We start from the raw sequence: 24,326 nt of genomic DNA, 5'->3' as shown, positions 1-24,326 counted from the left end.
TGTAGAGAGGGGGTTGTAGAGAGGGGGTGTAGAGAGAGGGGTGTAGAGAGGGGGTGTAGAGAGGGGGGTGTAGAGAGAGAGGGGTGTAGAGAGAGGGGGTGTTGAAAGACAGGTAGAGAGAGAGGGGTGTAGAGAGAGAGGGATGTAGAGAGAAAGGGGTGTAGAGAGAGAGGGGTGTAGGGAGAGCGGTTTAGAGAGTGGTGTGTAGAGAGAGAGGGATGTAGAGAGAGGGGGTGTAGAGAGGGGGGTGTAGAGAGAGAGGGTGTCGAGAGAGGGGGTGTAGAGAGAGAGGGGTGTAGAGGGAGGGGGGTGTAGAGAGAGAGGGGTGTAGAGGGAGGAGGGTGTAGAGAGAGGGGTGTAGAGAGAGTTAAGGAGGTCCTTTATCTAAGATGACTTATTCATTACACTTCCTTAATTCACCAAGAAAATGCAAGAATATATCTTCATATTACCATACATTGAAAACGTCTTAAAGTATGTGCTTGCAACAAAGTTTAAACAGATCAGTGGCCTGTTCGCTCACACTACAGATTTTACGTTTATTCCGGATCAAAAGCAGCTAGGGTGTTGTGTGTAAACAACAAGCTCTCGGCATTGCGCGGAGGGGGGCGGGGGAGCAAATTACTTTGAAGTGTGAGAATTTCTTTGAAGTGTGAGTGTGGAGAGAGGCTCACAGGCTGCCGTTCGATGTGCACCAGGACAAAGGCTGAGAGGCTCAAAAGCCCCCAAAAACCACAAAAATGGCAGGATGTTTTTACACAGACCAGCCCATACTCCAAGTGGTTTCCTTTATTGCACCCCATAAACAATAACCCTGCTGTGTGCAATATTTACTGGGAGTGCTAAATACCTCCTATTATGAATTGCTATCAATTAAATGAGATACTACGTATGGAATGTGGTGTCTTCCATGAGAACTTGTACTTCTCAAAATACACAGCATGTTTTAACCGAGTATATTTTGGTAGGTTTGAGCTGCTGAAATTCGCCAGCAGAAACAGCTGAGGTGATGTAGTTATCGTACAGGTCAGAATTTTGATTCCTGCGCGAACAGCAGTTTTCGCAGGTATAAAATCTTGGCCTGTGTTCTGTTGACAATACATGCAGGCCTCCAACAGATAAGAAAAACAAACTGTTGCAATGGCATGCGTTGAAACATGAAGGTACATTATTTTGCTGTGTCATTCAGGAATACCTGACAACACTATTCTGGTAATTATTACGTGCAAGGCAGCTGGTGTGTGTTTGTAAATAGATACAGTGTAAGCCAACTAGTGCGCTGTAATTGGAGCTCTGCTTTCATTGGATGTATAATTGATTCGACATCACGTCTCCTTGGCAATATCACTTTTGGAATCGGGCCCTCTGCCTGCATGCAGCATACACAGGATGCTGGGAGGCATTGCGGCCCCCGCCCTTGGCCACCTCCAAAAGGCCCATTTGTTTCATAGCAGGGCCTGAAAGAACCGACATTCCTGGAAACAGCAGCTGTCAACGAACACAAGAGCAGCGTTTGTGAGGAGGCCCGGGCGCGTGAGATGGAGCAGGAAAGGGCGGGAGAGGAAGGGGGGAGGGGAGGAGACCTGAAAGGACGGAGTACCGAAGACATTGAATGAGAACGAGTAAGGGGGGAATAGAGATGAATGTGGGAGACAGGAAAGAGATGAAAAGGTAGTGGGGATAGGGGACTGTAGAGAGACTGAAAAAGAGAGAAGGCGGGAGACAAAAAGCAGTAGGGGAGGGGCGAAGAGAAACGAGCGGGAAGGAGTGAAGGCATCTGGCAGCAGCGGGAAAGTGCAGTTTACTTTGGCAGGAAGTGCAGGGGGGGTGTCTGGCGTTGGACAAGGGCATGTTATTGCAGCTCGAGAAGGTGAGAACTGGCGAGGGAGGGGTGATGAGCAGGCTTAGAAAGAACTGATCGGGGATCGAATCAATTGACTAATACAACGAAAGCAGATTATTCGTAAATGGGGGATTTACAACTGATATACATTGAAAAACGCACAAGTCTGCAGTATGGAACTTAAGCTCACACAAAAACAGAGGTTAGCAAAACACTATCCTACTGTGAGAGATCTTCAAATTAAAACATGGAATATATTTACAGGAGCAGGCACTTCAAACAAGCTCTCTGCATTGCTGTGGCGAGGGAGTGCATGCCTTTCAAGTCTGATGTGGGGGGCGGGGGAGCAGCAGCCTTTGAAGTCTGACGCCGAGGCACAGACAAATGGTGGTGTGTGATGTGGCTGGCGATGATGTGCACGCGTCTGGTTCACATGAACTGTACGCGATCCGCAGCTAGGTAGACTTTTCGGACCGCTTATTATAATCTCGCCTATCATCCCTTCGGGATGTAATAGGCGAGACCTAAAAACGGGTGGACTTACTGTACCATTTGAAAACGTGTCCAACTAATCAAGCTGCATCTTTATTTGAAATGCCTCTATCATTGGTCGTGGTGGGTAGTGTCCCCCGTCCCCTGTGACCTCCCCAGCCCCCACTCGTCCCCACAACGATGTACAAAGAAGTTGCTGTAACGGCTAATGGCCTGTTAACTGTAGCCAAGGAAGCTAGTTGTCATGCTTTAAATCCAGTCTGCATTGGATGATACTGCTCAGCACAGAGCGGTGTGCCAGGCTGCCGTGAACCTGCCATTTTCCAATTTTTTTTTCTTAGGCATGCTAATCAGGCGTTGGAGCCCTGATAGATATCTGCAGGGCTTTAAGTCATGCATGATTCAACCCTTTGTATATGGCATAAGCAACAAGCACTGAGGGGGCTCTATTAATTACTAATTACACTCTTGGTAGTTTGGCGCTGAAAGGATCTGGAGGATCTTTAAAAGGCAATATTTTGAACAGCTTAGTTTGAAAAGTTTTCTAAGGAGTTGAAAAGTGTCATTAAGTTACCCACAGACTTGTGTTTAATGTGAAAGGTTTTAAGTCAAATGTGAATGTCTATAGGGCTTCATTTTCTTTTCATTACATGGCTAGTGTGAGCGACTTTTGCCACGCCAATTTGAAATGCCTCTATCATTGGTCGTGGTGGGTATTGTCCCCCGTCCCCTGTGACCTCCCCAGCCCCCACTCGTGCCCACAACACAGGCCGGCACAATTTACCGTTCACTCTCCAGCTCGCTTTCGTAATAATGGCCAATGCAATGAAATAACAAACAGTAGCGGCTCGCGGGGGGGGGAGGGGGGGGGGGTTCGCGGGGGGTGGATCACGCGGGTGTGGGTGCAAGGGAATTAATTATGAAAAGGATGGAAAACTTACCTTAAAGCTGGTCTGCGCCACCTCTGCTCCCCTGGCTTTGCGCCTTCACTAACGGCCCTCTGGAGTGGACTGGCAGTATCTCTCAGCCAATCCTGGCGCTGCCAGCAGCACCAGGGTTGACTTGGGGCACAGGTTTCTCTTCGCCCGCAGCATGCCCATTAGGAGACCGAGGGGCTCCTAATGGACATGCGCGATTAAGTAAAAACACAAGTGCGCATGAGTGGGCATGGGTAAAATATGTGCCCTCCGTCCCCACTCATGCGCACTTGTGTTGCTGCCAGCTGGCCCTGGTGACAATCATGTCAGTCAACATGATGCCAGACCTCCCACCCCTTCAGACTCTGAAGGGGTGGGCGGTCAGACGTCATGCTGACAGACATGATTGTCAGTTCTCCCTCGGCGTCTTTGAACTTGAGTAACCTGCTCAGTTTACTCAAGTTCAAAGGCGGCGAGGGAGCTGCGGGCAGGGGGGGCTATGCCCCTACGCCCCAATGGACGCACCGCACCTGGTGAAACGTCGAAGAATGACAATACGTTTGTGCCAGCATGACATGACTTTCAGGCTACAGAAAGAGAAGGCATTGCTGTCTTATGAAACGTTGGGAATTGGCGAGAGTTTCTGTTATCTTCTGACCTAACGGATCCTACTGGCTCTTGCATTACAAGGCACATACGTGCCTATATATTATTCATCCTTACTTGGACCATAAATATTCTAAATCTGTGTTCACATTGACCACATGGAGTCCTTGAGCAGGAGGGCCATTGTTGCAATACCTCCGATCCTGTCATATAGTCGAATACCAGCAAAAAGTCAGAACAGGTGTTAATTAACCCCAATTTGTATTCTCCTTGCAATTCAACTGCTTAGAGCCTCTTCTTCGGTTACTTAGGTGAGTACCAGAGGAAGAAATCCTGGGTTGTATCCTCCTCTGTATGGACAACGTCTCTGCGGGCATGAACAACAATCTGGCAGATCGTGGGACTTCTGCTACCTTTGCCAACATCGGAAAAATGTAGACATAATGTCATATTTCCAAGATAGGGATTCCAACAACTTGAGGGTAGATCATGCATTCCACAAGTAGATCGATAGTAGGGAGGCTGTTCCAGTAAGCACGCTCATATAAGATTAGAATGAGGCAAAAAAGAGGGGAATGAGGCAACAAGTATGTATTTCCACCTCTGTAATGTCCCTAATAGTGGTTGTACAGGTGTGCAAAGGCTGATGTGAACCTAGTGATGGATTACTCTATAAAGATTCAAACGTGTGTAGAGCAGACAATGCACAGGCCTGTGCAGTAGGTACTTGCATCATCTTAGCTATCTTAGCAGAATTATATTTAAGATTTGCTAAAAGACATAGGACCTAATTTCGAATGTAGGTGCTTAGTAGCACACCTGATAAATAACTATACCATGGGGTACGTTATTTATAACTGGCCAAGATGGTCCCACCACGTATACATGATCACACAGTGATGTCACACTACGACCAGCCACATCTCAGACATCAGCAACTCATATCCCCACCATACCCCCCTACAACTTTACCAGTCCACTCCCTCAAGGTTGAAGTTACGCTATCCATCAGTAGTTCCAAGGCCGGTGATCATTAATAGGGAATGTACTCCTTATTTCTCGCCCTACATAGCACCCATACGTCATCATGGGGATAGGTACACCCTCTGACTCCTGGTAAATGCGCCCAACCAGGCTATTACATGTGTTTAATAATGTATCCGGACCCACTAAACAGGTAGCACCTTGTCTGTACCGGTAAATGTTACTTGTACATTCCATGAACAGTTATTACAAACTCAATTTCTTGTAGATGTATTCCTGTTTGACCGTATTACAAATACGAATTGCTCAAACATCTCTGTACTACGCCAATCAGCTATGTTTGGGGTTAAAAACCAATAAACAAATTTAAGCAACAAAAAAAATGGGGTACGTTATTTATTGCGTGCGATAAATAGCACCTATTACACGTTTGTGGGAATAACATGCAGATTTTAGTGTTTAACGCACCAAAATCCTCATGATACAATAAATAATATATATATTTCCTCATTACATTTTGGCGAATTTGAACTGCCAAAATCAAACAAAGCTTGAGGTATTTAATGAATCCAAAAATGATCAGATGCGTTAAAAAGCTACAAACTCGCAATTCCGATCCATGCGTATACAGGGGTTTACGCATTGGTCGGAATTAACTGACCAATTCGTAATCAGGCCCATAGATTTCTCCAAAAGTGCTTTAACCATTGAAGCTATTTCTAAAGGCGGTCTGTGTGTGATTAATAAAGAAAGCCAGAATAGCAGTTTTGTTACACAGCTATTGGCTTAATGTAAGGAGTGTTGTGTTGTCCACAATAGTCAGCTACTAAATAACTGTACCCATGTATGTTTTACGTTCCTACTGTTTTGCATGTGTGTAATGGTATGTATTCTTAAAGTGCAACTCTAGCTGCACTTTAAGAATACATCAATAAGGGATTTACCAGGCTTGTACGCGCCCACCACCACCTTCACCACCACCAATATCAAACTCTAAAGCATCTTAATTTTTCACAAGTTTGTCTTCAAAGCTGCTTTTAAAAAAACTCATGCATTTATCCAATATATATTAGGTAAAAGGTTCTGTAAAATGTTTGCCCCATTTTTAAATATTTTCTGAAGAACGCCTCTTACACCCAACCCACTCGTTGTGGGCCCGACTTGCATTCCACACTCACTGTCGAATTGTTCGCGGTATTTAAACATTTCGAGGCAGCATTTAATTCCTATCCCAGCAGGATCAAGTTAAGGCGTTGACATCTCCATGCCACCAGCGCGAGGTCTGCTTTTGGGCCACAAACAAGCACCGCTGGCAAACTTCTTATTAACAACCAACTGCCAACAATGGTCATTAAACACTACAACGAATAAGTAATAAATAAGATGAAGAAAGTGTGAACTAGCAGTGATGGAACTGGTTTTGGAAATGACAGGCCAGGCTTTTAATTTATGTCTCACTCCACATGACTGAGGGCCATCGTGGTGAACACACCGCAGCCTCCAAAACCAATGTACATTTAAGGCAGCGTAGGGTGTACCAGTCTAGTAACTTAACACTAACAAAACCTGCAGGCCTTAATGGCCTTTTGTGTACCCCATACTGTTCTCTCATTAATTTCAGTTTTGCACATACACCTAAAAGTAATTGATGTTTTTGTTCACAAGGCAGGGTTCCAGTTTGTTGACACAAGCCCGCTGAACTCTTCGACCGACTTACATCACTCTCCTCTGCAGCCAATTTAAAGTTCAATAAGTGGCAGAACAAGGGCCCGTCTGTGCACCTTTACGCCACCTGGTGTTTTAATGTGCGGCTCATTTCGCGCCACGCGCGCCTGACAAGGCAGCGGGAGTTTGCGAGCCTCGCTTTCAGACTCTGAACGAACTGGCGTACAGTGAGAAACGTGACTTTCATTTCCGGAGCAGATAGGCCAACATGCAGGCATTCTTTTTTTGCAGTGTTTTACTGAAAAGCACTAGAAAGCTAGTTTTACTGCCACAAGCTGAAACCTGAGGTAAATAGTTGTATGCGCCCATGGTGCAAAATATTGAATACAATTATGCTGTTAAGTAGGGGGCTCCTCTGCAAGACGGAGGAGCGTCCCCCACCGCTTTGAGTAGAGTAAAGGAAAGGAAATATAAAATGATATAACTTTTAGTTATTATCATTTTATGTTTCCTTCCTTTGCGTGCGGGTGGGCGGGCTACTCTACTCAGTGGAGCAGGGCAGGAGAGGAGTGGTTTGCCCACTCCTAAGTGTGCAATGAATGTTTGGTCAGCCCATTCCATTACAGTCTGCATGGTTAACAATCCCAGACTCCCATTCCCTGGTTGAGCGTTCCACCAGGACACTCAAAAAAGCCACAACGCTGCATTGCAGCATTGTGATTGGTCGGTGAGCCTGTCTTCCTGTCCCTTGACGAGAGAAGGAGCAGAGAGGCAGCGGCGGGACCGGCGGCAAGTTAAGGGTTGTAATTTAATTTTATTTTTTTGCCTCGCACCCACACCATTCCTCCATGCCCACCCCTGCCACCCACGAGTGGGCTGCCCCTGTATTCTTCATGTGCACAACACGTATACCCCCTTTCGGTATTGCCTGTAAACATCAGCACAGTACTCTGGCTGGAGAGCTCCTGATTGAGTCTGGAGGGGGCCTCTCCACATACCTTGCAGGGGGGCCCGCCCAAGTTTCATTACACCAGTGGTTTGGCCTATGCTGGATGGTGATGCTCAGTTCTTTGCTTGAATGGAAGTTGTTTCTATGTTCTTTTTCAAAGATGAAAGTGTGGTTCCTCACAACCCTTATCCCTAGTCTGTCATCCGCTATCAAAAATCCTACTTTACTCAAGCCCCTATCAGGGGAGCTAATCCGGTTGGTTACGGTTCACTGCCCAATAGATAACGCTCTTCCCTTGGTCCACCGGCCCATTGCAGCTGGTGAAGGATGTTATTTTGCTGCCTGGCTCATTAGCTGATGGTGTAACTTTAGCCGCAATCTCATGGTTTACTTCTCAACACTGACAGTCACTTTTTTATGGATGCCAGATACTGGTCTATGCATCTTGAAGTCAACCGCTTGTGGCACTGGCTTTACTTCCTGGCTTAGTCTGCTGGGCTTGTGCTTTTCAGGGCGTGGATTGGTATTCTTATTTTTCTAGGCCTCATGAAGGCCAAGTGGTTTTCTTCAAGGAGCTTCATTATTCTGTACCACTACAGAGCCAGGGACTCATCTTCTTCGGGCTACTGCTGGGCCACGTCTTCTCTTATAGGCCCAGATTGGGCTTGGCTTTCTTCCCTCTAGTCAGAGCCTCTACTGTTAGCCGCGCCTTCCTCTTTATATGTGTTCTAGGCCTGTTCTTTTCATTTTTTTTGTTCTGAAAGTCCATGTTGTCGGATTGTTCTATTCTTCCTCTTCTATGAACCTGTGCTGTTGGCCTGTTCTTCCCCTTTTATAGTCATGCTTTCTTCTGTTTGGCCTTTTCTTCTACTGTTGAGAGTTCTCTGTGCCCAGGATTGCATTGATGAGCCATTCAGACATTGCACATTAAAGGTCCATCTTTCATTTGCCTTCCCTTCCCCCTCCTATTTATGAAGTGGATGCATCTGAGAAAATAAGCAGGATTGATTCAGGTGGGGGCATGTTCTTTTGATATTCTGTGTTTTGGCTCCCCTGCTTTAGTTTTCTTCGTGTTTCTTTTAATTTCTCTGCTGATGAAATGTCTACGCTTATCTGATGCTAGACTACTCCCTTGTGCTGTCATGCCTGCATGTGTTGGTAGGGCTTCAATCTTCTGTTTTTCTGGTGCCTGGTTACCTTTCTTGATCCTTGTGATCAATGGATTCTGGGATGTCTTTGCTGCAGAAACCTTATTTGTAGGACTGACCATGCCCAGGTGGATGGTTAGACATGCAGTGGTCTTTAGATCGGGGTGATTGGGGAGTGCATTGCCGCTGGGCTTCAAGCCGGTGCTTTTTACTAGGTTGGTGGGGATGTGCCTGGGCAGATGGCAAGCCTACAGGCATTGCTTTGGTGGTTGCTTGGTTGTGATTTTTCTTCCTTGTCTTGGGGGTTGGGAGAGCAACTCGTCTTCCCACCAGTTGGTGTAGACTTTGAGTTTAACATCTGTGCTACAGGTGGTAGTGCATGACATTGGTTTTGTTGGAATTTTCACAGCATACATTTATCTTGGAGGCTGTGATCAAGAGCTCTGAGGTAGTGGTAGTGACAGGGTAGTTTTGTGCAGCTGTTTTTCCTTGTCTCCACATCAGCCACTCCCCTTTTCTGGTGTAGAGGTGCTGTGGGGCTGTGTGTAAGGCTGGGCTGAGCAGTGAGCCTCTAATGCAGGACTCGGGGACTTTGGAGTTGGCCTTTATAGTCCATATGACTGAGGCAAGAGCGCCAGTGCAGCTTATCCAGTATTCCTCTCTCCTGACAATCTGGGATGGTAGCAGGTCTTTGGCTGTAGCCATGCACAGGGTCTCAGGCACTCCTCCTCCACACTGCATCTCTTGCTGCTGGGTGGGAACAGGACACTTATCTTCCAGAAGTCTGTTTTTTCAAGTCGGTGACAGTTGGTGTCTGGGCCCCACCAAGTGAATAGAACAGTTGCCAAGTATGCAACTGAAATAGTAGGTTCTTGCCTTAATTAGGGTGGGAGGTTTCATGCAGGGACTCTATACTTTTACTCCACAGCTCCTTTGTCCCATTTCACGATGCACCCTCATGTAACACTATAAGAGACAAAGGCACTTTTCTGAAGAATACAGTATGTATTATTTGACTTTTTGTTACACAATTGTGTAGCTTACTCTATTTTTTTATTTTTAGACCGAGCCTGGGCAGCGCATGCATTGCTCTGAGAGACATGTTATGTTGAGGTAGGGACTTGAATCTCCGCCCACATTTTTCAGTGGCTTGTGCGATTGTCCACTGTAAACTGTGGCTGATCATTGGTCAAAAGGCTTAGTAGTCCCTCATTAGTACCACCTTGTCTCATTTTGTAACCTTCCATGGCAACAACCCCGGTTAGGTGTGCTGTTGCTCAGTAGGCCTTAATTACAGCCTTCGAGCACTATTTTTTCAAATAGCTTTGTCTTGCCTGCTGTAGCAGGCAGGACATGCTCTCTCATACCGTTTTAAAAACATTTTATAGCATGCATTTGCAATGCAATAGGTCTCACATTTGCGAGAGTTTAAGCTATTGGCATTGTAAATGACAATGCCTTTTATTTATCTGTTTTAAAAACAACACATAAATAAAAGGAATTGTTATTTACAATACCAATAGCTCAAACTCTCATATATGCAAGACCTATTGCAGTGCAAAGGCTTGTTAAATATCCTGAGATGTCACTTGCCAAAACACTGTCCTTTCTTTCATGTTGGGTGGAAGGTCTTCGTTTCTACCTTAGCTCAATGTTATGCTGTACATTACATCCAAGACAGGACTAGAATTCGATGTTATTTTACAAGGATGAGAAATGAACAACAGCAAAAGGTCAACATGTAGTTTGTTGGTGACAGTGATATTAATGACTTTGTACGCACTTAGATTTAGGGAAAGCTAAAGGAGCCTCATAGCTACCAACTTTACCATTTAGAGAGAGAAACTCCTCTCTACTGTGGTGAGATATATGTAAAAATATTCCCCCTCCAAAAAAGATGAGTCAGAAATCCCTTCTTTCTGCACTTCAAATATCCCTCCTTGGAGACTCCAGTTGTTGGCAGGTACCACGGCCTGGCAGGGGTGTAACGATTATACGTACCTGGTGGAAATGTTTAGTCATCACTATCCAGGAACACCAACTTTTGTTTGAAAAGAAGAAACTAATGGAAAATGACACATTTTCACGGTCATTTGGAGGACTTCACCATCATTTTCAGTGAAAAATGCAACTCTTTCCTACTTTGATCATGAACAAATTTCACTAACACGCCTATATAGAGCAGTAAGTTAGGAAAGCAGGAAGGCTGTCTTTTTTGCTTGCAATAATTCGTTCTACACCATCATTTTACAGACAGAATTGATGACTTAGTGGCCAGTGGAAACATTTTAAATATTTTGTGGAGCATGGCGAAACTTGTCCAACAGTCGCCAGATCTGCTTCACTGATCACACACAACTTGTGGACTGACATGGAAATAATGAGCCTGTTTGATCATTCTTTTGAAATGAATTGGGCTAGCCAGAATGAAGTGTTAGTGCACAATATAAAGCTGGTCATTGCTTTTTTCAATAATTGGGAAATGATGAATGGCTTCTCACAGAGAGAAAGGGAGTAAGGAAGAGAGCATGACAGAGCTGGAGAGAGTCCAAGAGATATTACTGTAATGTAGAGTTATGTCCCAGGAAAGGTTTAGTGCATCAAGTACACAACAACACCGATGCAACAGAGTTTAGTTCCAAAACCTATGTAGGCAACTAAGAGCCATAAGCAAAATCTTGGTTTTGAGATTCCTTTCTACTCATAGTCCTTCCAGACGTCAGTGCACTCCTGAAAGCATGATTGGTTTGGTACTCCTGCTTCTGTATTCGGAGTTTTATGAACTGCCACACAGCTGTGTTGAAACCATATAGCCACATAAGTTGAAACACTGCCCAAGAACCACTGAAACATCTTAGAACATGGTTTTCTTATAAATACTCTGTTCTGATTGTTCTTTTGTTTAATCAATCAGTGACATTTATAGAGCGCACTACATACCCGTAGGGTCTCAAGGCGCTGGGGGTGGGGGGGGGGGTGCCGCTACTGCTCGAACAGCCAGGTCTTCAGCTTCTTCCTGAAGGAGAGGTGGTCTTGGGTCAGGCGCAGGTCGGTCGGGAGGGAGTTCCAGGTCTTGGTGGCCAGGTAGGAGAAGGACCTTCCTCCTGTAGTCGCTCTTCGGATGCGGGGGACGGCGGCGAGGGCGTGGTTGGCTGATCGGAGGTGGCGTTTGGGAGCGTAGAAGTTGATTCGGCTGTTGAGGTAGCTCGGGCCTTGGTCGTGTAGGGCTTTGTGTGCGTGGGTGAGGAGGCGGAAGGTGATTCTTTTGTTGACGGGGAGCCAGTGAAGGTCTCTCAGATGTCCGGAGATGTGGCTGGTTCGTGGGATGTCGAGGATGAGTCTGGCTGAGGAGTTCTGGATCCAGTAACGATGCTTTACCGTCTTCAGTATGACATTGAACTGTAAGATACCACCTGTCTGCCCTCTCTTGTCATAGTGATGCCAAAGACATCAGGAAACATGAGTGCTACTTCAGTGGAAAGTAAATCAATTGTGCCCAGGAACAGTGGTCCACAACCAGGTAACGAAATAGGCAATTGGGCCTAATGACCTGTTTTGTCGGACTCACTTGAGGTAGGGCAAAGTAGGACATTGGACTAGGGTCTGAGCAGGACACCTCCAAGCCAATAGTCACAAACAGCTGCCCGTCACAATCTGAACCTCAATAACAAATACAATGTGCTGCGCTAAAAAAGGTAAGAATTGCCATAGGTGTGAAACATCAACTCCCAGAAACAAAGAAAGAGCAAGACAGAACACACAGTGCATTACAAACATTTTTAGTGGCTTACCTAGGCATTGGACGGGAAAGGCCTATCATATGACATTTTTGTTTGGCAATCTACCACGGAGATTTGCGCTCCATTCCTGTAGATAAGATCTGGTAGTGTTACATAAACAATTAAGAGCAATATTGAGAAAAGAAAAATTGGTGTTAGGTTATTGTCCATATTGGAGAGTATATTCACTGGCATCTGCCATAAAAATTAGGAGCAAACGACATAAATGGAAATAACATCAGCAGAGGACAGTGTCCACGATGAATGGCAGTGGATCATGGCAAAGGGTCAGAGTCCCCTCACTGAAGCTGCTCTAAGATGAAAGGAATGGAACAGTTTGATAAACAGTCTAATTTCAGTTCGTACATTGTTGAAAATGGTGTTTGAGCCATGATATTATCAGAGATGTCAGCGGCCTTCCACACCTTCGTAAACTCATCATCAATGATAAGGTTACAGGATTTGACCTTAGTGGTCTGGCGCCTGAATGCATCAGGTTGTTTTAACTGAAATCCGTTACATTTGTTATGCCCCCAGTTTCTTAGTGTCAAGAATTAGTTCGTAAATGTGTGTTAAAATAAATAATAGTTAACAATTCATAACATAACGTTCAGTCTGTCCCTTAATGATCTACTTTATGCATTCCCAGAGAACCCTCCTGCCACCTTTATTTTTTAATTGGTACATGGTCCCTCTGGTGCGATTGATATATTTATGTAATTATGGCAACAATATCATGCTTGATACCCTCTTCAGATGATCAGTGGGAAACTACAGACAGGTGCAATGGACAGGCTCAAAGAAGGCCAGAATCTTCTGAGCACTGCTCGGTGCTGCCTATTATGGGTCAGAGTTGCAAGATGTACCACACTGGTGGACGGATTGCAGAGTGGCGGAGAGATCCATCGATGGCCCATTTCATAGCTCCTCCCAGTACCACAGAGAAGCCAACTTGGTGCTGTCTGCACCGTGAATCTTGCTCTATGTCCTCTTACTCTGGAGCCATACTGACTGGAGGGCAGATAGAGTGTAGGCGTGGACCATGGCGCCAACCTGTGTGGCATGTGGTGTACTGTAATCACAGAAGTCCAGACTAAGCCCATGACTGCAGGGTGGCCTGTGGTGGATAAGAGAAGGGGCTTGTAGAATGAAGTTGGTAAGACATTGGCCTCTGCTGGGAGACCTCAAAGTCTCAAGCTTCCTGAAGGTGAAGCGGTTAAGGCAGAGAAACTACTGCCTTATTGGCCCGCATTGAGCTTGGCAACATGTGAAGGCCTGGAATAGCCGAGCAATTTTTGTCTTGAGTCTAGACATTGTAATTCAATCAGACGTCAGCATGCGGGGTGGGGTGCCCGTTGCAGGGATGCCTGTACAACAGGACTGTAGTTGGAGACAGAGATGGAGCTCCACAGCATGTGCCTGGAGCTGCTGGCAGGATTATTCACCATCAAGGTGCTGGCAAAAGACAAAGTATTCAGTCCAGCTCAAGATGGACATCGTGCCCATGATTAGATATATAAAGCATCAGGGGTGTGGCTTGTGCCTGATGGAGATGGCCGCAGCCCTGTGACGCTCCGGTGCGGACAGAGCCGAGGACAGATTTATGGGGCGTTAAGCACAGCGGAATTGCTTCCAGATTCCAGGCAGAAGACTGTGAACCTCTCGACAGTCAAATGAAGCTGCCTTCCGCTCTTCCAAAGGACTGTCAGCCCAGTTTCTCAATCTTGCAGTCGTGACTCGGTTTTCTAAACATTGCGGCCAGCATCTTGAGTCAACCGCTGACGGAGTTGCGGATTTTACCGCAACTTTCTGTGGGATGACTCACTCATCAAAACAATGGATTTGAGGTGCGTGAATGCATGTGCTAAGCCTCGCTCCGCTTTATTGGCCCTCATTTCCCCATAACATATATTTCTCATGACTTCTTGTGCATTATACCCATTTTGTGAGGCTTGTGTTTCACATAATAAGGACAAAAAACACAGTTGATGGACAGAATGTAGAACAATGTCATACATTCACCCCAGTACAAGGATCTGGGCCTAAATCCATCGTTTTTTTTGCACTCCACACCACCCTGGGTTAGACACTGGCTATATGCAAATCAGCTCTGACCCTGTGCCTCATGGGAACAGTCCAGTCCGAACTACCAAGCCATGTCTTTCCCAGACCGGAATCAAGCATCCAAGGACCGGTTTCTGGCTATCAGCCTTCTTCAGCCTGGATAGCTTCACTCCAGTGGTGTGGATCGCCTGGGACTCATGTCTGAGTATACCCAGCACACTCGGGGTGAAAATTTCAAAAAACACAGTTGATGGACATAATGTAGAACAATGTCATACATTCACCCCAGTACAAGGATCTGGACCTAAATCCATCGTTTTTTTGCACTCCACACCACCCTGGGTTAGACACTGGCTATATGCAAATCAGCTCTGACCCTGTGCCTCATGGGAACAGTCCAGTCCGAACTACCAAGCCATGTCTTTCCCAGACCGGAATCAAGCATCCAAGGACCGGTTTCTGGCTATCAGCCTTCATCAGCCTGGATAGCTTGACTCCAGTGGTGTGGAGAACCTGGGATTCACGTCTGAGTATACCCAGCACACTCGGGGTGAAAATTGCAAAAAACACAGTTACTGGACAGAATGTAGAACAATGTCATACATTCACTCCAGTACAAGGATCTGGGCCTAAATCCATCGTTTATTTGCAGTCCACACCACCCTGGGTTAGACACTGGCTATATGCAAATCAGCTCTGACCCTGTGCCTCATGGGAACAGTCCAGTCCGAACTACCAAGCCATGTCTTTCCCAGACCGGAATCAAGCATCCAAGGACCGGTTTCTGGCTATCAGCCTTCATCAGCCTGGATAGCTTGACTCCAGTGGTGTGGAGAACCTGGGACTCACGTCTGAGTATACCCAGCACACTCGGGGTGAAAATTGCAAAAAACACAGTTACTGGACAGAATGTAGAACAATGTCATACATTCACCCCAGTACAAAGATCTGGGCCTAAATCCATCGTTTATTTGCAGTCCACACCACCCTGGGTTCGACACTGGCTATATGCAAATCAGCTCTGACCCTGTGCCTCATGGGAACAGTCCAGTCCGATCTACCATGCCATGTCTTTCCCAGACCGGAATCAAGCATCCAAGGACCGGTTTCTGGCTATCAGCCTTCATCAGCCTGGATAGCTTGACTCCAGTGGTGTGGAGAGCCTGGGACTCACGTCTGAGTATACTCAGCACACTCGGGGTGAAAATTGCAAAAAACACAGTTGATGGACAGAATGTAGAACAATGTCATACATTCACCCCAGTACAAGGATCTGGGCCTAAATCCATCATTTTTTTGCACTCCACACCACCCTGGGCTAGACACTGGACATAATAAGGAAACACATCATTTTACCTCAGCCGCTGACAGCGCGCTCTCTAACGCAGCATTTTCCCTGTTAAACTTGGCACTTCCCTACTATACGCAGCTTTGGAATGTTCTATTCCTTCTGGAACTTAGCCTCTCCACTATTTACCTCTAATTTGGGCTCATTTCTCCTTTCAAGTGTCTGAGACTGACTGCGCCACTAGTTTCATGACGTGGCTCTGTTTACAATGCACTTTCTTACAAGGATACGCTTTTGGCAGACTGCCTTTTTTTGTAAGAGAGTTATGAATGCTTCAAGACCTTTATAAAATCATTCCTTAGTTATTTCCCTTGGCTTGAGAGGTTCTACGCTTCGCCTTATTAAATATACCATAACTTCTGGCGCCACTTACGACATTTGCTGATGTAACTGCAATTTTTTCTGTTTCTCATGTTTAATGGTATTTCCTATTGTCACCTGCCTGCATTATCCTGCGTGTATGATAACCTGCTTCATATGCTGTTTACTTGCAACTATATTCTGTTAATCCTTACCCATACAAGTTTTTTTAAATATGGGTAGGAAGCTGAGAGCTCTATCTCAATCCAAGCCCCCATTGTGTAGGTTTATGCTCCAGACCGGCTCACGCTACCAGTGCCTAGCAATGGAGGACTCTACTAGAAACTCATCTAAATCCTCCATAGTAACCACAAATTCTACATCTATGGCTCCCGCCAACGCTACCAAGTCGTCATCCAAAAGACTGAAAAAAGACCCTCCATCACCTACAAAACAAAATTCTTCAGTACTATGGTCTTGTTGCTGGAAGAGATTCGAGCTTTAAGACCGTTTAATGAGGAAACTAATTCAGCAATCCAAACCCTCACTGACAAAAGGAACGTGTTATCACTCTGGAGCGCACAATGGACACTCTCTCCTCTTCTACATCCAAGGTGGAGTCTTTGTCTTCTCAGGTGCTACTGCTCCATAAACAGGTGGAACATTTAGAAAACAGGAACAGGAGGAATAACCTTCACATTTTTGGCCTGCCTGAGCAAACGGAAGGCCCTGATTCCATCACCTTTTTTAAATCATTTCTTCCGCAACTTCTCAAGCTTCCGGAGGTTACCATCCTCAACATCCAAAGGGCTCATCGTTTAGGTTCCAGATCTTCTGCATCCTCCTCATCATCTAACAGTCGGCCAAGAGGTGTGATCATTTATTTTTTAGAATATACTGATCTCATGAAGGTCATCTCAGCGGCTAGAGCAATGAATAGAATAATCTGGTCTGGAAACGCTTTGTTTTTCACGCAGGATTATGCCAAGTCAACTGCAGACCGGCGCAAAGAATTTCTTTCACTACGACCCCAGCCGCGCTCCATAGGGGCACGTTATGGACTATTCCACCCTTGCCTTTTTAAGGTCACCATAAAAACAAAACTGCTACTTATGAGGATACATTGCAGCTTAAAAGCTTTCTGTACTCATTCCACTCTCAGCCAATGAAGACAGCTTCAACATTGCATTCTAAATGACTATTTATATTTGTACTGATGATTTACTGGTTTCTTCTTTCTTTATGCTAGTAATTTAGTTGTAAGTTGCATATGATACATTAAGTTTCAAATTACTCAGTAACTTTTTCTTCAGGTTACTGTTTAAGGTTTATTGTATGTTCCTGCCTCATATAAATCTTTACATGTGCATGTGTATCTATTTTATTTATGCTCTTATTTCTTCTTCTCTCCACAGATTACCCCAGCAACTTTCATCCTTTTTCCCAAATGTCCACTGCCCGTTGGTTGTGTGTCCTCCTCTCCGTCTTCCCTCGTGAGTCCTGGGCACGCCAACGTTCGTTGTGGCCTTCCACCCTTCCACTCCTCGTATGTTTTGGATTTGTTGTAAGTCTTTTGTTCTCTCATTCTCCTCCTTCTTTCTTTCTTTGCTCTTCTTTCCTTCTCTACTCATTTTTTCCCATTGGCCCTTCTCCTTGCCTGTTTTAAACTTCTTCACTATATCTTTTTTGCCTCTTCCTTTATCTCATGTAGTTTTCATATACTGATTCATCTTTCCCTCCATTTTCTCCTTTTTTTCCTCTTTACTTACCTTATCTTTTTCCACATTTTATTGGTTTATGGTTGAAGATGGTTCTTATTGTTCAATTTACGGTATGCTTTTGCTTGCAGCAATGTATTACAGTTTTTTTATATGCCCTTAAGAATTGTTTTATGGAATGTTAGAGGTTTACATTCGCCTATTAAGAGACAAAGAGTTTTAACTCATTTGACCAAACTAGATGCAGACATCGCTTGTGTACAAGAATCCCATTTAACATCTGAAGAATCTGTGAAGTTAAAGAGGTGTTGGGTTCAGGAGGTGTTCTTTTCCCCAGGGGATGGCAAGCGCAATGGTGTTCTTATTCTCTTCCGTAAATCCCTTCCCATTAGGACACTTTCCCACTCCTCTGATCCTAATGGCAGATGGGTTTTTGTCAAATTTATGGTAGACAATGGTCCGCTACTGAATGTATATGCGCCCACAGCAGGTGACCCCTCCTTTTGGTCTTCTTTGGCCACACTAATCACGCAACATTTTGATGACAACTTTATCCTGGCGGGTGAATGTAATGAAGTTTTTGACCCATTCCTTGACCGTCAGTCCTCGTCTTCCTTCATTCCCCATAGATCCCACAAGCTCTTCACACAAACAATCAAACAACACAAGTTAATAGATGCCTGGCGTCTCTCAAATCCTACAGTCAGGGAATACTCTTTTTACTACCCTCTACATCACACCCAATCTAGATTAAATTATTTTTTCATCTCTCATAATGTTGCCCAATCACTCATAAAGAACAATGGTTCCTGTGGCATACGGATTTATAGAATATACAATACTCGACAGCTTAAATAAGCAATATTCACTTGTAACAGAGAAGGGTTTGGCAGAAAAAGAAACACACATATGCAAAATTTATAAGAAAGACTTCTTATATTTCAACTCATGAAAAGTGTCCATATTTACAACAGCAACACATATACAAAAGGTTGTATGCTAAATGGGTTCCTTCCCTATAGCGTCGACGGCGTTTCGACCTGTTTGATGGAGTTTACCAAACAGCCGACCGGGAAAGTGCGATCGAGCGATTCCGCGTCCGAAGAGCAGGCATTATCCTGCTTCTTCAACTGCAACCTTAGTGCCAACAGACTCTATTACCACAAGCAACTACAGTGTGCCCGGCTGGGTACACTGTAAGTCCGATTTAATTTATTTTATCACGCATGGGTTGCGCTAAGTCAAGACACTACGAGATGTCCCTCACTGCATAGTCCTGACGAGACCTCCATCAAACAGGTCGAAACGCCATCGACGCTATAGGGAAGGAACCCATTTAGCACAGTGATTTGTGATTTCATATAGTCACTGTTAGCAATTACTGTATCATATTGCTTGGTCATTTCCCTGTGTAAATACCCATAACGCAAAACTGTATAGACCATTTATTATTTGTGTTTGTTTTGGTTTTTGTTCACAAAATCACTTGGGACGCACTGCACTTTTCACTGTACATACAACCTTTTGTATATGTGTTGCTGTTGTAAATATGGACACTTTTCATGAGTTGAAATATAAGAAGTCTTTCTTATAAATTTTGCATATGTGTGTTTCTTTTTCTGCCAAACCCTTCTCTGTTACAAGTGAATATTGCTTATTTAAGCTGTCGAGTATTGTATATTCTATAAATTCGTATGCCACAGGAACCATTGTTCTTTGGATATACACTTTGCCCTGGTTCCGCTGTGAGTAGGGTTCCCTTGTTTCCCCTTTTCGCAATCACTCATAAAGGCAGATATAGGCTCCATACTTATTTCTGATCACGCACCAGTCTCGATGCATCTTGACGTACTTAGTTTACCCAAATTAAATCGCAAATGGCGCTTCAATAATTCCTTGCTTTTGGATCAAACCTTAACTTCTTCCTTCACCTCTTTTTTCCATGAATTCTTATTCTTTAACCTCACAGACACCATATCTTTTCCAGAAATATGGGATACTTTTAAAGCTTCAGCTAGAGATTTCATTATCAGAGATGTGTCCAACAAGCGCCGAAAGGCACGACAAATTACCCACGCTCTTTTGGCGGACATTAAAGCGTTGGAACATTCCTTTTATTCTTCCAAGTCCAAGGATTGTTTATCCGATCTTCTTAAAGCTAAATTTCAATTTAATCAACACACTACCAATAATGCTTCTAATATTCTCCTTAAAACTAGTGCCAAGTACTTCGGAGGTCAAAATAAGGCAGGTAAACTGTTGACAATTACTTAAAAGTAAAACAAAATAAACTCAATATCGAATCTGTCTTTGGTCGGGAAGCTCAACTAAAGTTCAAGGATGAGGAAATTCTGAATGAATTTCTTCATTTTTATAAATCACTCTATACATCTGAAACATCTTCTTGTGACCACGATATCTCACATTTTCTTTCTTCGATACAATACAATCCTTCCACCACTTTGGATTTCTCGCCATTAGAATTGGATATTTCACAAAAGGAACTCTTAAAAGCTTTACAGACACTTAAAAAGGACAAAGCTCCAGGCCCAGATGGTTTCACTGTAGAATTCTTCACTCATTTTTCAAGTTTACTCCTTCCCAAATTAAGCCTCCTTATCTGTGACTTCGTGAATTCCGGTCACTCTTCTGGTTCATTTGCGGATGCCCTTATTTGTCTCATTCCTAAAGACGGTAAGGATCCTCAACATTGCAAGAATTATCGCCCCATCTCCTTAGACAACATTGACTACAAGATTTTTTCTAAGGCTTTAGCCTTACGACTGGAATCATATTTGCCTGACCTGCTAGGGGCGGAACAACCCGGTTTCGTCAAAGGACGCCTTATCTCAGATAATACTCGCTTGTTTTTTTATATTTTGTCCAAGGCTTCCCACTCTTCTCACCCCCTAGCGGCCATCGCATAGCATGCTGAAAAAGCTTTCGATAGAGTTGAATGGCCCTACCTTTTTCGTGCTCTTCGTTGGTTTGGTTTTGGTCCAAAAATTACTGCTCTAATCTCTCTCTTGTATTCTTACCCAAGAGCGGCAGTAGCAGCTAACGGAGATCTCTCTTCCTACTTTCCCCTACATAGAGGTGTAAGACAGGGATGTCCACTTTCTTCTTTTCTTTTTAATCTCACGCTAGAACCCTTCCTATTACGTATTCGCCAAAACACCGATATGCATGGCTTTTCCTTTAAATATAATACTGTACAGATGGCAGCATATGCTGATGACGTCCTTATGTTTTTATCTTGCCCCCAGGTTTCCCTTCCTGCATTTTTAAATGAAGTCCAATCCTTTGCTTTTGTCTCCGGCTACAAATTAAATAAAGATAAATGTGAAATTTTACCCCCCACCAAATTCACTCTTCACACTGATTTTGTCTCTTCGGGTTTCACTTGGAGCCCTCATTACATCAAATACCTAGGTCTGCATTTTTCTCCAACCATTTCCGAAACCATATCCTGTTGCATGGATAATTGCATTCAGATATTATCGACTTTAACAGCAAAATGGCATCCACTCTATCTGTCTTGGTGGGGTCATTTGGACACCATCAAGATGATGTTGTCACCCATAGTCCTTTATACGACTTCCAACATCCCATTAGCTATTCCGTCCAATTATTTCAAAAAGCTTAACTCTATCTTGTCATCCTTTTTATGGGGTACTTAAAAAAGGACGCATGTCCCTATCAAAGTTAATTTGTTTGAAGGCAGAGGGTGGGGTGAACTTCCCTGATCTAATCACTTATCATAAATCATTTCTTCTACATCAGCGTCGAAGTGGCTTGCGGATCCTGATATGTACCTCCCCAAATGGGCTTCACTTGAAAAATCCTTTCTTTCACCCTTTCTGTTTCAAGAATTCTTATCTTTTACGCGCTTTCCACAATCGCTGGTTACTCCTATTATAAAACACACTTCACGAATAATACCACCTAGCACCCTTACTTCCTTCTTTGATTCACCAATTTGGCACAACAAGAACATTTTGATTAATAATAATCCAATCTTCTCGAAAACTTGGAGGCAACGTGATATTATATGGGTCCATCAATTATATGATCAAGATCACTTCATATCTTTTGACGAGGCTAGCTCTTTATTCAATCTACCTCTTTCTTTTAGATCCAAATTCTCGCTTCTCCTGGAAGCAATCCAAGTTGCCCACTCAAATTTCAATTCCGGTCAGTCAATTCAGGCACCCACGCCTACACATATGAACACTGTTAGGAATTTAGTACTTACCGCCTCCAAAGCATCCCTTAGATATGCAGTTTTACATACTTCTCCCTCTTCAAGAGAGAAAACTAAAGTGGAAGTCGCATGGGAATCCGAGTTGGGAATTTCTTGGCCGATTAATTTTTTGGGGAAAATCTGGCTTAAAATCCGTAAATCCTCAAGGGCGGCTAATACTATACAAACAATTTTTTACATTTATAACAGACTCCTTCTCTCTCCATCTACACTTCACACTAGGCATGCGCATATCTCGGACGCCTGTTGGTCCTGCTCCATGCCACAGGCTAGCCTCTTTCACATGCTTTTTAATTGTCCTCCTGTCCATGATTTCTGGATTAAAATCTGTGCCCAAATAAATTCTATTTTCCACACTAATTACCCTTTTGCCCCCCTACACATGTTCATGGGTAGTCTTTCTCCTATTTGGGAGAATAGGGACTCCACCATGAAAATTGTTGACCTCTTGGTGGCAGTGGCCTTCCAGCAGATCACAAAAAATTGGAAAGATTCTACTAAGCTCTCATTCCAAGCGTGGTGGTATCCAGTTTGCTACAATCATAGGTTAGACACTTCCTTTGTTTACCCGCTACACATGGCGCCTAAACATTTGCACTTATGGTCACCTGTCACTCTCTTTATTGATATCAGTGCTCGGCGCTCCCCAACCGCACCTCCTTTTCAGCAAGAAGTAGCTAAACCTCCATTATATTGTTCCTATTTTTGATTGTATGCGATATCTCATTTTGTGTTATAATTCCTTCAATACTCCTGTATATTTTTATTCTTCTCTGTATACTGTTATTTTATTTTACTTCAATATTGTTTTCTCTGCATTTTGAACCACTTTCACTCTCATGATCACAAATATGTTATACGTACATAAAGTATTGATCACATGTTATTTCTCTTCTTTTGCCTTATGTTAGGTTTTTCTATTTTCTTCAATAAACTTATTTTGAACTTAAAAAGATATATAAAGCATCTGGAGGCACATGATCCAGGCTCCCTATGGAGCTGGCAAAAGACATGCAGCACTGCTAGACATGCAGCACTGCTATCTGGACTGCTAGACCTCAGTGATGTTAGAGCACCTCCCAAGTTGCTGAATGAGGGTGCGAATTGGAACTCCTGGTATCTGACCAATTTCAGCACCCGGAGACTGACCTGGAATTATTTTAGAGTCTAGATGTCAGATGGGAACTGTGCACTGTGCTTCTTTTTGAATCACACCTGAATATACAGCTCCCCTGATTTTCAGCTGGAAGTCAGATCCGGAGGTGATGATGGTGACAAATGCCTTTTTCCAAAATTGAGGCAAAGGAGTACAGCTTGGCTTCCCATTTACGATGGTCACAGTGTGGCTGTGCAGGTGAGAAGACAGTCGGCAAGTCTGATCTCCAGCTTGGTTTCCAGTTGTCCTGAAACTTCATTGGGATTCTCCAATCCAGAGAATTTCAAGCCGGCCTGCAGAGTTCATCACTGGAGCCTGCAAGAAATATCAATCAACCTGGGTGAGATGGGTCTACTGGTGCCTAAGAATTAGATCCCTTGGGGCACCTGTGATAGAGGTATTCGATATTCTAGTAAAACTGGCAGATGATGGGACAGTACACAGATGGTGAATTAGTTCAGGTCCGTGATATCAGTGGGCCCCTTAAAGGAGGCTCATTCAGGAACCACCACTTGGGGTGTAGGCTACTTAAAGAAATCAGGGTGTATTTTGCTTCAGAACCCAACTCAGGATGTGAATAGAATCCTTAGGCTTTTTGTAGGTGTGCGCTAAACAAAGGAGGTGTGAGCAAAGCTGACTAGGCTGTTTTGAGTTTGTGTGAGAGAATCTTGGCTGTACAAATTCTGGACCTCTCTGGCAGACATGGACGTCATTTAGGGGTTGCAGCCCCTGGTTTGCCCTTGCGACCCCTGGCACTGTCCTTGCGATCTCTGGCCTCAGAGATTGTACATTGCGGGAAACACTACTGTGGCAAAAAATATCCAGAGCAGTGCGAGGGAACGAATTTGGCTTGCTCGCAGAACTCAGTCGAATCTCGCTGAGTTTTTGTATAACCCCACGGAATTCCTCAGAGTGAAACTCTGCGAGTCCTGTCCACCCCTAAAAGAAATTACAATCCTTCAAAACGAAGGCTACCATGCAGCCTAGATACTCCTTAATTTCTTGACAGTCTTGGACACAGTAGTTCATGACACTTTGCTAAAAGGCAGGCCTGATTATGCTTGTTGAATGAAATTCCAGAAATAAACCCATG

Source organism: Lissotriton vulgaris, chromosome 5 (genome assembly GCF_964263255.1).
Source record: "Lissotriton vulgaris chromosome 5, aLisVul1.2, whole genome shotgun sequence".
NCBI lineage: Eukaryota > Metazoa > Chordata > Amphibia > Caudata > Salamandridae > Lissotriton > Lissotriton vulgaris.
Note: the sequence above shows the minus strand (reverse complement) of the source record.